Source organism: Aulonocara sp. 'chitande type north' Nkhata Bay, linkage group LG3 (genome assembly GCF_057382095.1).
Source record: "Aulonocara sp. 'chitande type north' Nkhata Bay isolate Kocher_YH1m ecotype deep benthic linkage group LG3, A_spYH_male_GT1.1, whole genome shotgun sequence".
Taxonomy (NCBI): domain Eukaryota; kingdom Metazoa; phylum Chordata; class Actinopteri; order Cichliformes; family Cichlidae; genus Aulonocara; species Aulonocara sp. 'chitande type north' Nkhata Bay.
The window spans coordinates 5028586-5041841 of NC_141346.1; the positions used below are offsets into that span (position 1 = coordinate 5028586).

At 44.5% G+C, this 13256-nt stretch overlaps 1 protein-coding gene across 1 annotated transcript in view; it reads left to right on the forward strand.

Annotated features, from left to right (window-relative positions):
- The first annotated feature begins 928 nt into the window (after positions 1-928).
- LOC147333619 (protein NLRC3-like) overlaps positions 929-13256 on the forward strand; it is a 231567-nt gene continuing 219239 nt past the window's right edge. Inside the window, exon 1 of the mRNA XM_086286338.1 lies at positions 929-1036. The gene's annotated coding sequence lies outside the window, so the exon portion shown is untranslated. The remainder of the gene's footprint in view (positions 1037-13256) is intronic.

Consider the following 13256-nt stretch of genomic DNA (forward strand, 5'->3'; position numbering starts at 1 on the left):
GTATGTAAAAATGACACTTGAGATATCTTCTAACCTGTTTTGAGCATCAACTTGTCCCACGTAGTGGTATGGCCAGTTTTAAAGTTTACCCAGAATGCATTTCATGAAGTTTTTTTCCAGTTAATTATCAGAAAAAAAGGTCAAACATCCAGGATACCAGTGCATGTTTCTGCTCCTCTTCATCTTAGACATTAAATTGGTGGAGTTTATTGGAACTGTAGTATACTACTGAATACTAATACTGGATAAAATAAGTGTTCAGTCCAGGCTTAAATAATTCTTTGACAATGTTTTATCAGATGTATGGCTAGTACGTTGAATGTTTTAGTGACTATTGAATACAATGCAGGTTGGAAAGTGACTTTAATTGTGAGATGAGTTGTTTCTTACATGGAATAAAGCCATTACTGTTTTTAAGAAATCCCTCAAATAGCTGCTACTCATCAAACTGTTTAATTTCAGTTAAACCATTAGTGATAGGGTTTAAATAGTTTAAATAGTTTCTTGGGAAAGGCTGATGAGCTCTACTGTCAAAGGCCAGTCCCACCAAATCGTAGAGCCAGATTGAGGCAGGATTTGTATATATAGACTGAGGACCAGAGGGGGAGTCTATGAGATGTGTCCCACTCCTGAAATGCAGATCAATTATCTCCACTCAAAGGAAGTCACTGAGCGAGGAATTTATTTATTCTATAAAACGTATCCAACATGTACATTCATCAATAGTCCTGCACAGTGTAAATGACTGTGTTTACCTCTGGGTGGCGCTCTGTTCTTACACTGCCAACACTAGCTTGGAGTTTCCTTCTGCTCATGCTCATCCTGAAAACCTGTTTCTCTTTGGGATGATGAAGATATTCTAATTCTTCATCAGCTTCTCTGGCTGCAAATGAAAAACACAACTTTTCCTCTCCAGCAGGATCAAGGAGAGACCTGCTGGACGTGAACCTGGACCCAGCTGTGTGTCCGTAAAGAGTGACCAGTCTAAATATGACCGTATTGATTTTAAAGGACTGCAGTCGTCTGCTGCAGAGAGGTGAGCTGTTAGTAACATAAACTCTTTGAGAGGTGATTAACTGCTTGATGTAGTTAGAAATGTTGGATGTTGTCTTTGCTGGAGAGACTTTCCTATTTCTGATGTAAGTATAAGATGCCAAGTTTTCAGCTAATAACCCTTTGGGATCACCTTGTTGGCACGAAAATGCCATTTTATATGTTTTTGTGTTTTATGTGTATTTAAATCAGGGTGCTAGTAACAACATTCTCAGAGATACAAGTTAAAATTGGTTCTTTGTGTAGGCACAACACTTGTTCATCCATTGAGTTTGGCGCTTTTTTTAATAGGTCAGTGTTAAGTAGCCTAACCACCCCCGATGGTTCAAGGACTGAACTGAAACTTAAAAAGAAAAGTCAGAAAGGCCTTCTAAAAGCCAAAGTTATAATAAAGAAGCAAAATAAAAGCTTCCATATCAAGCATCTTGTTACTAGAGATGGCACGATACCACTTTTTGATGTCCGATACCGATACCGATATCATAAATTTGGATATCTGCCGATACCGATATGAATCCGATATAGTGTTTTTTAATCAACAAAACTGTTTTTTTAAATATCTTGCTGCATTTTGCAAGTCTGCAGGTTCATACTCAAGTTTAAAACAACAACTACACTAAAGCTATTCTGTTATACCTGTATACAAAAAAAATATTTCATAGTTCAGCAATACTGATCAATCTAATAAACTTAAACCTACACCATCCTCCCTATTCTGGTATTTTAAAGAGTACTTAGCGTAAATATTAAGCAACCTAACTAATAGGGTTCCAACTCCCAGCAACAACAAAAATAAATAAATAAAAAATAGGGAACCACCCCTCACGCGCCACCTCATGATGCTTAATCGCCGTAATCAACCTTAATTTGATGCAGTGTGAAAAAAAATGCACAGAAATCAATTATTTTTCAAGAAATATTAAATAGATTCAACATCTTTCTTCAACAAAATTGCAGACTGCACAATTATTTATTAAAAGCTCGACATTTTAAATGAGAATAAGAAAGAAAAGTATGTCTTTGTGCCCCCTTTTCCCCTGTTAATGCCCTATCGGCCCCCCTGGCTAAACTTTGCTAGATCCGCCCCTGCACAGTTACCAGCCGTCAGCTACGTAGAAAAAGATCCTGGTGTAGAAAGTAATATTAAATAAATTCTAACAACAGCTTATCAAGCTTAAACGTGCTGCTGTTGTTCAGCCGCTGGTTTCCTCTTTCTGGTGCAAAGTGGGCCAAAAACAAACAAGAGAGACGGACTCACGACAGAAAAGCCGATCAGCTGATCATTTAAGCAGTTTCACGATTGAAGTAGCAGCCGGAGAGCGAGAGGCAGTCGCTTGTTAAGCTTAACGTGGGAATGCTTTACAAACATTCAGAGATAGACTTACATACTTGCCGGGTTGCTAGCGAAGCTCCAAATGCTATCCAGACCACCAACAGGTCCCGCATGCCACAGCCGCTCTATCACGTGATGCATATTGCTCCGACGTGCTAACGTTCTGAGGTGAGTTACGGCGTGTTACAAGTTTTGCGAGGTGCTTTCGTGATATTTAATGGATCGGATTACATTTTTTATTTTTCTCCGATATCCGATCCAGTAATTTAGGTCAGTATCGGACCGATACCGATACGTAATATCGGATCGGTCCATCTCTAGCCTGTATTAGCAGGTTGCTGCTATAGACCCCCAAGTAGTAATATGTTGTATGTAGAACGAGTCTGTGAAATGCTGGAAAGAGTAACTGAGGAAAACAAAGACATGTTCTTATTAGGAGACTTTAATATCAATTGGTCAGCTCCTTCTTGTCCTTTAAGGAAAAAGATAAGTTCATCAGCGTCGGCTTGTTGCCTTGTCTCAGATGATCACCATTCCCACCCGGGTCACGGTCAACGCAGGAGGTCATAGGTCATCATCATGTATTGATCATATATATACAAATGTTCCTGAGCATTGCTCTAATATTGTTTCTATTCCAGTTGTTCCAGGTTATAGTGACCATAATCTTGTAGGTTTGACCAAGAAAATGAAACCACTGAAAACTGCACATAAGATTATTTTTCATAGATCATACAAAAATTTCAATGCAGACAACGTAAAGGAAATTCACTGGACTGACATCTGCCTCGAGAGTGACCCTGATATGGCATTATCTATGTTTATTGAAAACTTTTGCTACCTGGCTGACAAACATGCCCCCTTAAAAAGATTTACTGTTAAAAAGAACTACGCACCTTGGATAGATAATGAACTTAAGGTTGCAATGTCAGAAAGGGATATAGCAAAAGCACATAAGCGTCATGGTCTCCGTGCCTGCCCGGCCGGCCCCACAAGGCTACATTTGCTGTTTCTGTTCTCTCCCTCTCTGCCTGGGCGGAGCTCACTGTGGGCTCCCACCCTTGGCCCACACACACACCTGACAACAATCATCTGTCATCACCGGGAGCACTATTTGAGGCTGGAACTTAGATCCTCTCGTCGCTGGATGATTGTACTCCTGACGTTAGTGTTCTCACAGCTCTTGTGCTTCGTAACTCGTGATTTGTGATTGGTTGGTGACTCTCCTTCTCTTCTGCCTCAGATCTTCTCCCCCCCGGACCTGCAACCTCCCTGCGGTGTGAACGTGTGTGAGTGTGAGCAAAGAAGACGTGAGCGAGCTACCCTGTGATTCCCCAGTGTTTTGGATGCCTTCACTGTACATATATTGCACTGGCACTGTAAATAAACTACACCTTGGAGACACTTTACCGCTCTGCGTTTGAGTCCCTGTACCAGATTGTGACAGAATCATCCAGCCACGGAAATGGATTCAGCAGACCCAGCGGTCTCGACTCCCACCCTCGCCACGTTGGCCGTGATGCTGGCACGCCACGAGCGGATGTTTGTTCACCTTCGTGCAGAGCTCGCGAACCTCACACAGGCCGTGGCCCAGCTAACACCGCTACCGGCCGCTCCACTGGTCGCCGCTCCTCCGTCGGAGGCGCCAGTTCCAGCAGTAAGTGTCGCGCCACCTGCTCCCTCACCTGTTCACGTTGACAGATTTCTCCCCACTCCACGGGCTTTCACGGGAGAGATTGATAAATGTGCAGGTTTTCTCACTCAATGTGCCCTTCAGTTTCATCAGCAACTGCAAGCCTTTTCTACTGATGGTGCGAAAATTGCATATATCGTCCAGTTACTCCAGGACCATGCTCTAACCTGGGCTCAAGCTGCGCTTCAGGCGGAGCCGGACATCACCTTTTCTGACTTTCTGACTAAGTTTAAAGGTGTGTTTGACAGGAAAGACACAACTGGCACCGCCGGCCAGCACTTGCTTGCACTTAAACAAGGTAAACGCAGCATGGCTGATTTTTCTATTGACTTTTCTACCTTGGCTTGGCAGGCAAAATGGGGGGAAGAGGCCCTTAAAAGTGCATTGCTCACTAATATTAATGAGGAAATATGGAATGAACTGATGCTCCGTGAACTGCCCTCCTCCCTAGATGCGCTTTTGGCTTTGTGTATGCGGGTGGACGATCAGGTGCGCGCACATCGGGGCGCGCGCGCTCGGGGCATGGCCCGCTGGATTTTTGTGGGACCTCTACTGCTGCCCATGGGTCGTGTGACGCCGACACCGGGGATGGGGAAGAGCCCATGCACTCCGGTGAGTGCGTTTATTGCAGCCGTAAAGGCCACTCTGTCTCCTCCTGCCCGACGCTGGCAAAAGGGCGCGCTCACCAGTGATCGTGAGGGTGCTGGTGGGCGACCTGTCGAGTGAAAGCCCTCTCCCCAGACTTCTTTTGCCGGCTACTCTGCGTGTTCGAACTGTTTCTCATTCTCTCTCCGTTCTCATTGACTCTGGGGCTGAGCAGAACTTTATTGACACCTCACTCGCCGCCAAACTAAACATCGCCTTGGAGCCTCTGTCACGCCCTCTCCGCGTTCACGCACTATCGGGTCAGCGCCTGCCTGACATCACTCATGTTTCTGAATTCCTTTCATTATCTCTCTCAGGCAATCACACAGAAAGGATTTGTTTTTTTTCGTTTAAGGCTCCTCTCACTCCGCTGGTTCTGGGTCACCTCTGGCTTGTTCTCCACAACCCGCATATCGACTGGGAGAAGGGTGCCGTATTGGGTTGGAGTGTGGCCTGCCACATGAACTGCCTCCGGGCTGCGGCTTCCCCCGTTTCGCTCCCGCCCACGGCCTCGCCGTCGGACACCCCGGACCTCTCGATGGTTCCGCGGGTCTATCATGATCTGCGGGATGTTTTTTGTAAGGATCGTGCGCGGTCCCTTCCCCCGCATCGCCCGTACGATTGTGCCGTCGACCTTCTTCCTGGTGCTCCGCTGCCGTCTAGCCGCCTGTACAGCCTCTCCCGGCCTGAGAGGGATGCTATGGAGCGCTACATCGCGAGTCGCTGGCGGCAGGGTTGATTCGCCCCTCCCCTTCCCCTGTCGCGGCTGGGGTTTTTTTCGTGGATAAGAAGGATGGTTCGCTGCGGCCGTGTATTGACTTTCGGGGCCTTAACTGGATCACTATTAAGAACAAATACCCTTTGCCATTGCTTTCCTCTGCCTTTGAACTGCTTCAGGGCATGTCCGTCTTTACCAAGCTGGATCTGCGCAACGCTTACCACCTGGTGCGCATCAGAGAGGGGGATGAGTGGAAGACCGCGTTCAATACGCATCGGGCCACTTTGAGTATCTCGTGATGCCGTTTGGGCTGACCAACGCCCCCGCAGTGTTTCAGGCGATGGTTAATGATGTCCTTCGTGATTTTGTTAACCGTTGTGTGTTTGTGTACTTAGATGACATCCTGATCTTTTCTAAGACACTCGAGGAGCACCGAGTCCATGTCCGGCAGGTCCTGCTACGCCTTCTGGAGAACCGGCTCTTTGTGAAGGGGGAGAAGTGCGACTTCCACGTGACTTCAGTGAGTTTTCTGGGCCACATCATCGAGAAGGGGGACTTGCGGACGGATCCGGAGAAGGTGCGGGCTGTGGTGGAATGGCCTACTCCTCCTGATCGCCGCCAAGTGCAACGTTTTTTGGGATTCGCTAACTTCTACAGATGGTTCATTCGCGACTTCAGCAGGATCGCTCTCCCTCTTACTAGACTCACCTCTCCCAAAGTTCCCTTCCAGTGGGATTCTGCCGCTCAGCGGGCCTTCACCCTGCTCAAGGAAAGGTTCACCACTGCACCCATACTCCGGCAACCGGACCTTACACGGCAGTTCGTTGTGGAGGTGGACGCGTCGGACTCCGGGGTGGGGGCAGTTCTGTCTCAACAGACGGACGGTAAGCTGCACCCGTGTGCCTTTTATTCTCGCCGTCTCTCTCCAGCAGAGTGTAACTATGACATCGGGGACCGGGAGCTTCTGGCCGTCAAGCTGGCCCTGGAGGAGTGGAGACATTGGTTGGAGGGAGCAGCACAACCATTCATCGTCTGGACGGATCACAAGAATCTGGAGTACCTGCTCTCGGCTAGACATCTCAATTCCCGGCAAGCCAGGTGGGCGCTGTTTTTCGCTCGTTTTGACTTCACTATCACCTACAGGCCAGGAACACGGAACGTAAAGCCAGACGCCTTGTCCAGGCAATTCTCCATCACCGGGGAGGACCCGGACCCTGAGCCTGTCTTCCCGGCCGCCTGCGTAATTGGAGCCATCTCCTGGGAGATCGAGAGGCTCATCCAAGAGGCGCAGGAGACCGAACCGGATCCTGGCACTGGCCCACCTGGTCGCCTCTTCGTTCCGTCAGCCGTCCGTCCTCAGGTTCTCCAGTGGGCTCACACCGCCCGCTTTTCATGCCATCCTGGGGTCCTCCGCACCTGCTCGTTCCTCCGACGTTACTTCTGGTGGCCCACTATGGCTAGGGATGCCAAGGAGTACGTAGCAGCCTGTTCGACCTGCGCCCGGAATAAGCTTTCGAACCGCCCTCCACCGGGTCTTCTGCAGCCTCTCCCTACACCAGCCCGTCCGTGGTCCCATGTTTCTTTGGACTTTGTCACGGGCCTGCCGCCCTCCACTGGTAACACCGCCAAACTTACCGTTGTCGATCGTTTCTCCAAAGCTGCACACTTCGTCGCCCTCCCGAAGCTCCCCTCTGCCTTGGAGATGGCCCGGCTCCTCACCTCCCATGTGTTCCGTCTTCACGGGATCCCCGAGGACATTGTCTCAGATAGAGGGCCACAATTCACATCCCGCGTTTGGAGGGAATTCTGCTCCGCGCTGGGGGCCAAGGTCAGTCTGTCTTCCGGTTTCCATCCACAGAGTAACGGGCAATCGGAGCGGGCCAACCAGGAGCTGGAAGCTGCCCTCTGCTGTGTCGCTTCGCATAACCAATCGACCTGGAGTGACCAGCTTCCGTGGATCGAGTATGCCCACAACAGCCACACGTCCTCAGCCACGGGCAAGTCCCCCTTCGAAGTGTCCCTGGGCTATCAACCGCCTTTGCTTCCGGCCATCGAAGGTGAGCACTCTGTTCCTTCAGTACAGGCTCACCTCCGCGGGTGCCGTCGTGCCTGGCGGGCGACTCGGGCTGCCCTACTCCGTACTAAGGAGCGGAACAAGACCCTCGCTGACCGTCGCCGGACAACGGCTCCCAAGTACACCATCGGTCAGCAGGTGTGGCTGGCTACCCATTTTGTACCGCTACGGACTGAGTCCAGGTAAGCCTGGTGGGTCGCCGGGAGGCTCCCGTTGAGGGGGGGGGTACTGTCATGGTCTCCGTGCCTGCCCGGCCGGCCCCACAAGGCTACATTTGCTGTTTCTGTTCTCTCCCTCTCTGCCTGGGCGGAGCTCACTGTGGGCTCCCACCCTTGGCCCACACACACACCTGACAACAATCATCTGTCATCACCGGGAGCACTATTTGAGGCTGGAACTTAGATCCTCTCGTCGCTGGATGATTGTACTCCTGACGTTAGTGTTCTCACAGCTCTTGTGCTTAGTAACTCGTGATTTGTGATTGGTTGGTGACTCTCCTTCTCTTCTGCCTCAGATCTCCCCCCCCCCGGACCAAAGCAAAGAAGACGTGAGCGAGCTACCCTGTGATTCCCCGGTGTTTTGGATGCCTTCACTGTACATATATTGCACTGGCACTGTAAATAAACTACACCTTGGAGACACTTTACCGCTCTGCGTTTGAGTCCCTGTACCAGATCGTGACAATAAGTCTGTCAGTCCACAAGAGTGGGCAAGATATCGCGAGTTAAGAAATCAAGTAACTAAATTGAATAGGCGCAAGAAGAAAGAATATTATCAACTTAAGCTCAAGGAGGCCAATAAGGACAGCAAAAAGGTGTGGAAAATTTTAAATAATATAATGGGTAGAGATCTTGCTCCGGTGATGTCTCACATCTACACGGGTGGTATGTTTATAAGTAAAGCTAAGGACATAGCCAATTATTTTGCGAGTTATTACAGCAAGGCAAGGCAAGGCAAGTTTATTTGTATAGCACAATTCAACAGCAAGGTGATTCAAAGTGCTTTACAGAGACATTAGAAACAAAAACAAATAAAAAGCATGATTTAAAATTGATTAAAACAAGCAAATAAACTAACTAGCTAATTAACAAACAAACAAACAAACAAACAAAACAGTATATAAAATCAAAACAGATAAAATCAGAACAGTAGATAAAATCAGTAGTTAATGTAAGTTTTGAAATTTAAGCTTAAAAGTGTGGATTTGGTGCTTTATTCAAATGCAGCTGAGAACAGGTGAGTCTTCAACCTGGATTTAAATAAACTAAGTGTTTCAGCTGATCTGAGGCTTTCTGGGAGTTTGTTCCAGATATAAGGAGCATAAAAGCTGAATGCAGCTTCTCCGTGTCTGGTTCTGACTCTGGGAACTGATAAAAGACCGGATCCAGATGACCTAAGGGATCTGGAAGGTTCATACTGGGTCAGGAGGTCATTGATGTATTTTGGTCCTAAACCATTCAGGGCTTTATAGACCAGCATCAGAACTTTAAAGTCTATCCTCTGACGGACAGGCAGCCAGTGTAAAGACCTCAGAGCTGGACTGATGTGGTCCACTTTTTTGGTCTTAGTGAGGACTCGAGCAGCAGAGTTCTGAATGAGCTGTAGTTGTCTGACTGATTTTTTAGGTAGACCTGTAAAGATGCTGTTACAGTAATCAAGCCTACTAAAGATGAATGCATGGACTAGTTTTTCCAGGTCCTGTTGAGACATCAGATCTTTTATCCTTGAAATATTCTTGAGGTGATAGTAAGCTGACTTTGTTATTGTCTTAATGTGTTTTTCTAAGTTTAGGTCTGCATCCATCACTACACCCAAATTTCTCGCCTGGTTTGTGGTTTTTAGATGTATAGATTGAAGTTCTCTGGTGACCTGTAATCGTTTTTCTTTGGCGCCAAAGACTATTACCTCAGTTTTGTTTTTGTTTAGCTGGAGAAAATTGTGGCACAACCAGTCATTAATTTCCTCAATGCATTTACCAAGAGCCTGCACAGGGCCTTGGTCTCCTGGTGACATTGTGATATATATTTGTGTGTCATCTGCATAGCTGTGATAGTTTATTTTGTTGTTGTTTATAATCTCTGCCAGTGGGAGCATGTAAATGTTAAACAGAAGGGGTCCCAAGATGGAACCTTGGGGAACTCCACATGTGATACTTGTCTGCTCAAGTTACCTATTGATACAAAGTATTTCCTGTTTTCTAAGTATGTTTTGAACCAGTTTAGTACAGTTCCTGAAAGACCTGTCCAGTTCTCCAGTCGTTTGAGTAATATGTTGTGGTCAACTGTATCAAATGCTGCACTGAGATCCAGTAAAACTAAGACTGACATTTTTCCACTGTCTGTATTCAGACATATGTCATTAAACACTTTGGTCAGAGCGGTTTCAGTGCTGTGGTTCTGTCTAAAACCTGACTGGAAGGCATCGTAGCAGTTATTCTGTTTTAAGAAGTAATTGAGCTGTTGAGAAACTGCTTTTTCAATGATCTTACTTAAAAATGGGAGATTTGAGATCGGCCTGTAGTTGTTCATTTGTGTCTTGTCAAGATTGTCCTTTTTCAGTATAGGTTTGATTACAGCAGTTTTTAGTGATTCTGGAAACACACATGATAATAAAGAAAAGTTGACGATCTGTAACAGGTCTGACTCTAAAGTCTTTGAGACCTTTTTGAAAAAACTTGTTGGCAGGACATCTAAACAGCAGGAGGAGGAGTTCAGTTGACCTAAGATGTCCTCCAGGTCTTTGCTGTTAATAGGTTTAAACTGTTTCATGGTATTTAAACAGTTTTTTGGTGGACACAGTACATTTCCTGGATCTGCTGTTGATGTACCAATTGCTTGTCTAATTTTTTGGATTTTTTCTGTGAAGAATTTGGCAAAGTCATTGCAGGCCATGGTCGAATGAAGTTCAGCTGCCACTGACACAGGAGGGTTTGTTAGCCTGTCTACTGTAGAAAATAAGACCCGAGCATTATGGCTGTTTTTAGTGATGATGTCAGAGAAGTAGGACCTCCTTGCACTCCTCAGTTGTAAATTATAATTGTGAAGTTTCTCTTTATAAATGTCATAATGAACCTGGAGGTTTGTTTTTCTCCATCTGCGCTCAGCTTTCCTACACTCTCTTTTTTCATTTTTCACCAGTGTGGAGTTTCTCCATGGAGACTTTTTCCTTCCAGAGATAACCTTCACCTTAATGGGAGCAATAGTGTCCATTACATTTAACATGTTAGCATTGAAGCAATAAAATAACAAATTTAAAATCTAATATGAGCACCTTATCATGTCGTCTTATACAGGATGTTATCATGAATAATAAGCTATGCCAATTTAAGTTTGAGGCAGTGAATGTAGAGATGGTAGAGCGCTTATTGATATCACTTCCTGACGATACATCCTCCGGCTCTGATAACATAGACAGTAAACTGCTCAAAGTTGCAGCCAAGTTTGTGTCCCTTCCTATATGTCACATATTTAATAGATCTTTGGCATGCAGCTTATTTCCATTGCAGTGGAAAGAATCGAAAATAATTCCCATTCCTAAAAACAAGAATGACGTTTTTAATGGTGTCAATAGCAGACCTATTAGTCTGCTCCCCGTTCTAAGTAAAATTATGGAGAGGATCGTCTATGAACAAATTCAACATTACCTAACAGAAAATCAGTTACTCACTCAGTTTCAACATGCCTACAAACCTGGTTATTCCACCAGTTCAGCTCTTATTCACATGACAGATAACTGGTACAAATATCTAGATAATGGGAATTTGGCCGGGGTGGTATTTTTATATAAATAAAGTTTTACTTACTTTTGGATTTTAGTGCTGCATTTGATTTGATAAATCATGATCTTTTGATAGATAAACTAAAATGTTATGGATTTTCACCAGCTGCTTTGTGCTGGATGGAAAGTTATCTGTCTGGAAGAAGGCAAAAGGTTTATTATAATGGTTATTTCTCGGAGGGCTGTGAAATGAACTGTGGTCTGCCCCAAGGCAGCTGCCTCGGTCCACTTCTCTACTCAGTCTTTACAAATGATTTGCCGTATGTCCTGGATAAATCTCATCTTGTAATGTACGCTGATGATTCCACCATGTTTTATTCAGCCAGTAGCCACTCTGAATTGACAAGCGTATTACAACTAGATTTGCTGAACGTGTTTGACTGGATAAGTAAAAACAACATGATTTTAAACGTGTCTAAATCCAAATCCATGTTAACGCTTAGTCAACAGCCCACAACTAAATCTTTCCATAGCTGGATCGGCATTAGAACAGGTCACCCAGATTAAATTACTTGGTGTTACCATAAACCACCACCTTTCATGGTCTCAGCACATCAACTCTGTTATTAAGAAAATGGGACAGGGCATAGCTATAGCTAGGAAATGCTCTTTTTATATCACTTCTTCATTATGAAAAATGTCATTAATGCACTAGTATTATCTCATCTACAGTACTGCTCAATCATTTGGTCAGGAGCTAATAAGACAGATCTGAATAGACTTCAGTTAGTCCAAAATAGGGCGGCCAGATTAGTGTTAAGGTGTTCATATTATACAAGTATTGATAAAATGCATGATAAACTTTCTTGGCTTTCTGTACAAGCTAAATTATACTATGGCTTACTTGTATTTTTAAAGAAAGCAATACTGGTAAACACACCACACTTTTTTTATGCTCAGTTGCAGTATCCAGATGAAATACATAATCATGCTACACGATTCTCAACTAACCACAATTTAGTAACTCCTCAAGTTAAAAGTAACTTTTTGAAAAACTCTGTTATATTTAGAGCATCTTTTCAGTGGAATAAGTCGCCTTATGCAATTAGAGAATTGGCTTCTATTCATAATTTTAAAAATCACCTAAAAGCCTATTTAGGCAGTTTTTAATGTATTTGTAAAAATTGTAGAGGGTAATGTCACTTGTAATGGAAATTGTGTATTTTGTTTGAGTGTTTTGTTTTGGTTTTTTTTGTTTGTTTTTTTTATATAATTTTTTAATATTCACATGTTTACATTTTCAGAATTATAAAACCTTATTGTGGATGTAAGAGCCAAATTATGTGGACAATTTGCATCCAACTCATTGAATAACATTTTATTTGGTGGTATTTGATGGTTTGGGCCCCAGGAAGACTAGCAACCACTGTTGTGGAAGCTAATGGGGTTCTCTATAAATAAACAAATAAACACTTGGTTCAACAGTTTCCTTTCATACACACACAAACTGTGATTTCCCTTAATATCACACTGCACCCCTGAGTGAACAGAAGCAGGAAGAAGAAAATATTCTTAGTAAACCGTGTCCCCTATCTGCACTCCAAATGATATTACAAGTGGGCACCATCAACCAAGGAACACATTAACATTTGTCTACAGTTCGTAGCGCAAACCACACAACAAGAATATAACCAGCAATATACCCCACCGCATAATAGCAAGGAGAAGAGAATGACCCCCAGTTAACTCACATTTCTTTCAAATTCATCATATTGATTTATCATTTTAAACATAGCACATTTTAAAACAGCGCATGTTTGTACAACTCTTAAAATTATAATGAGCAGTTCCACAATCTTATAACCGTTGGACTCATTTGTGTAGTCCTGCGAACTGATGCTAAAAATGATATTTCCTTTTGTCCTCACCTCCTAAACAAATTGAAAATGATATTTGTAACTTGATTCGTTTGTCCTCTGTATTTAACATGAATATGAATCCTTTGTGTCACTTTCTTCTGTAA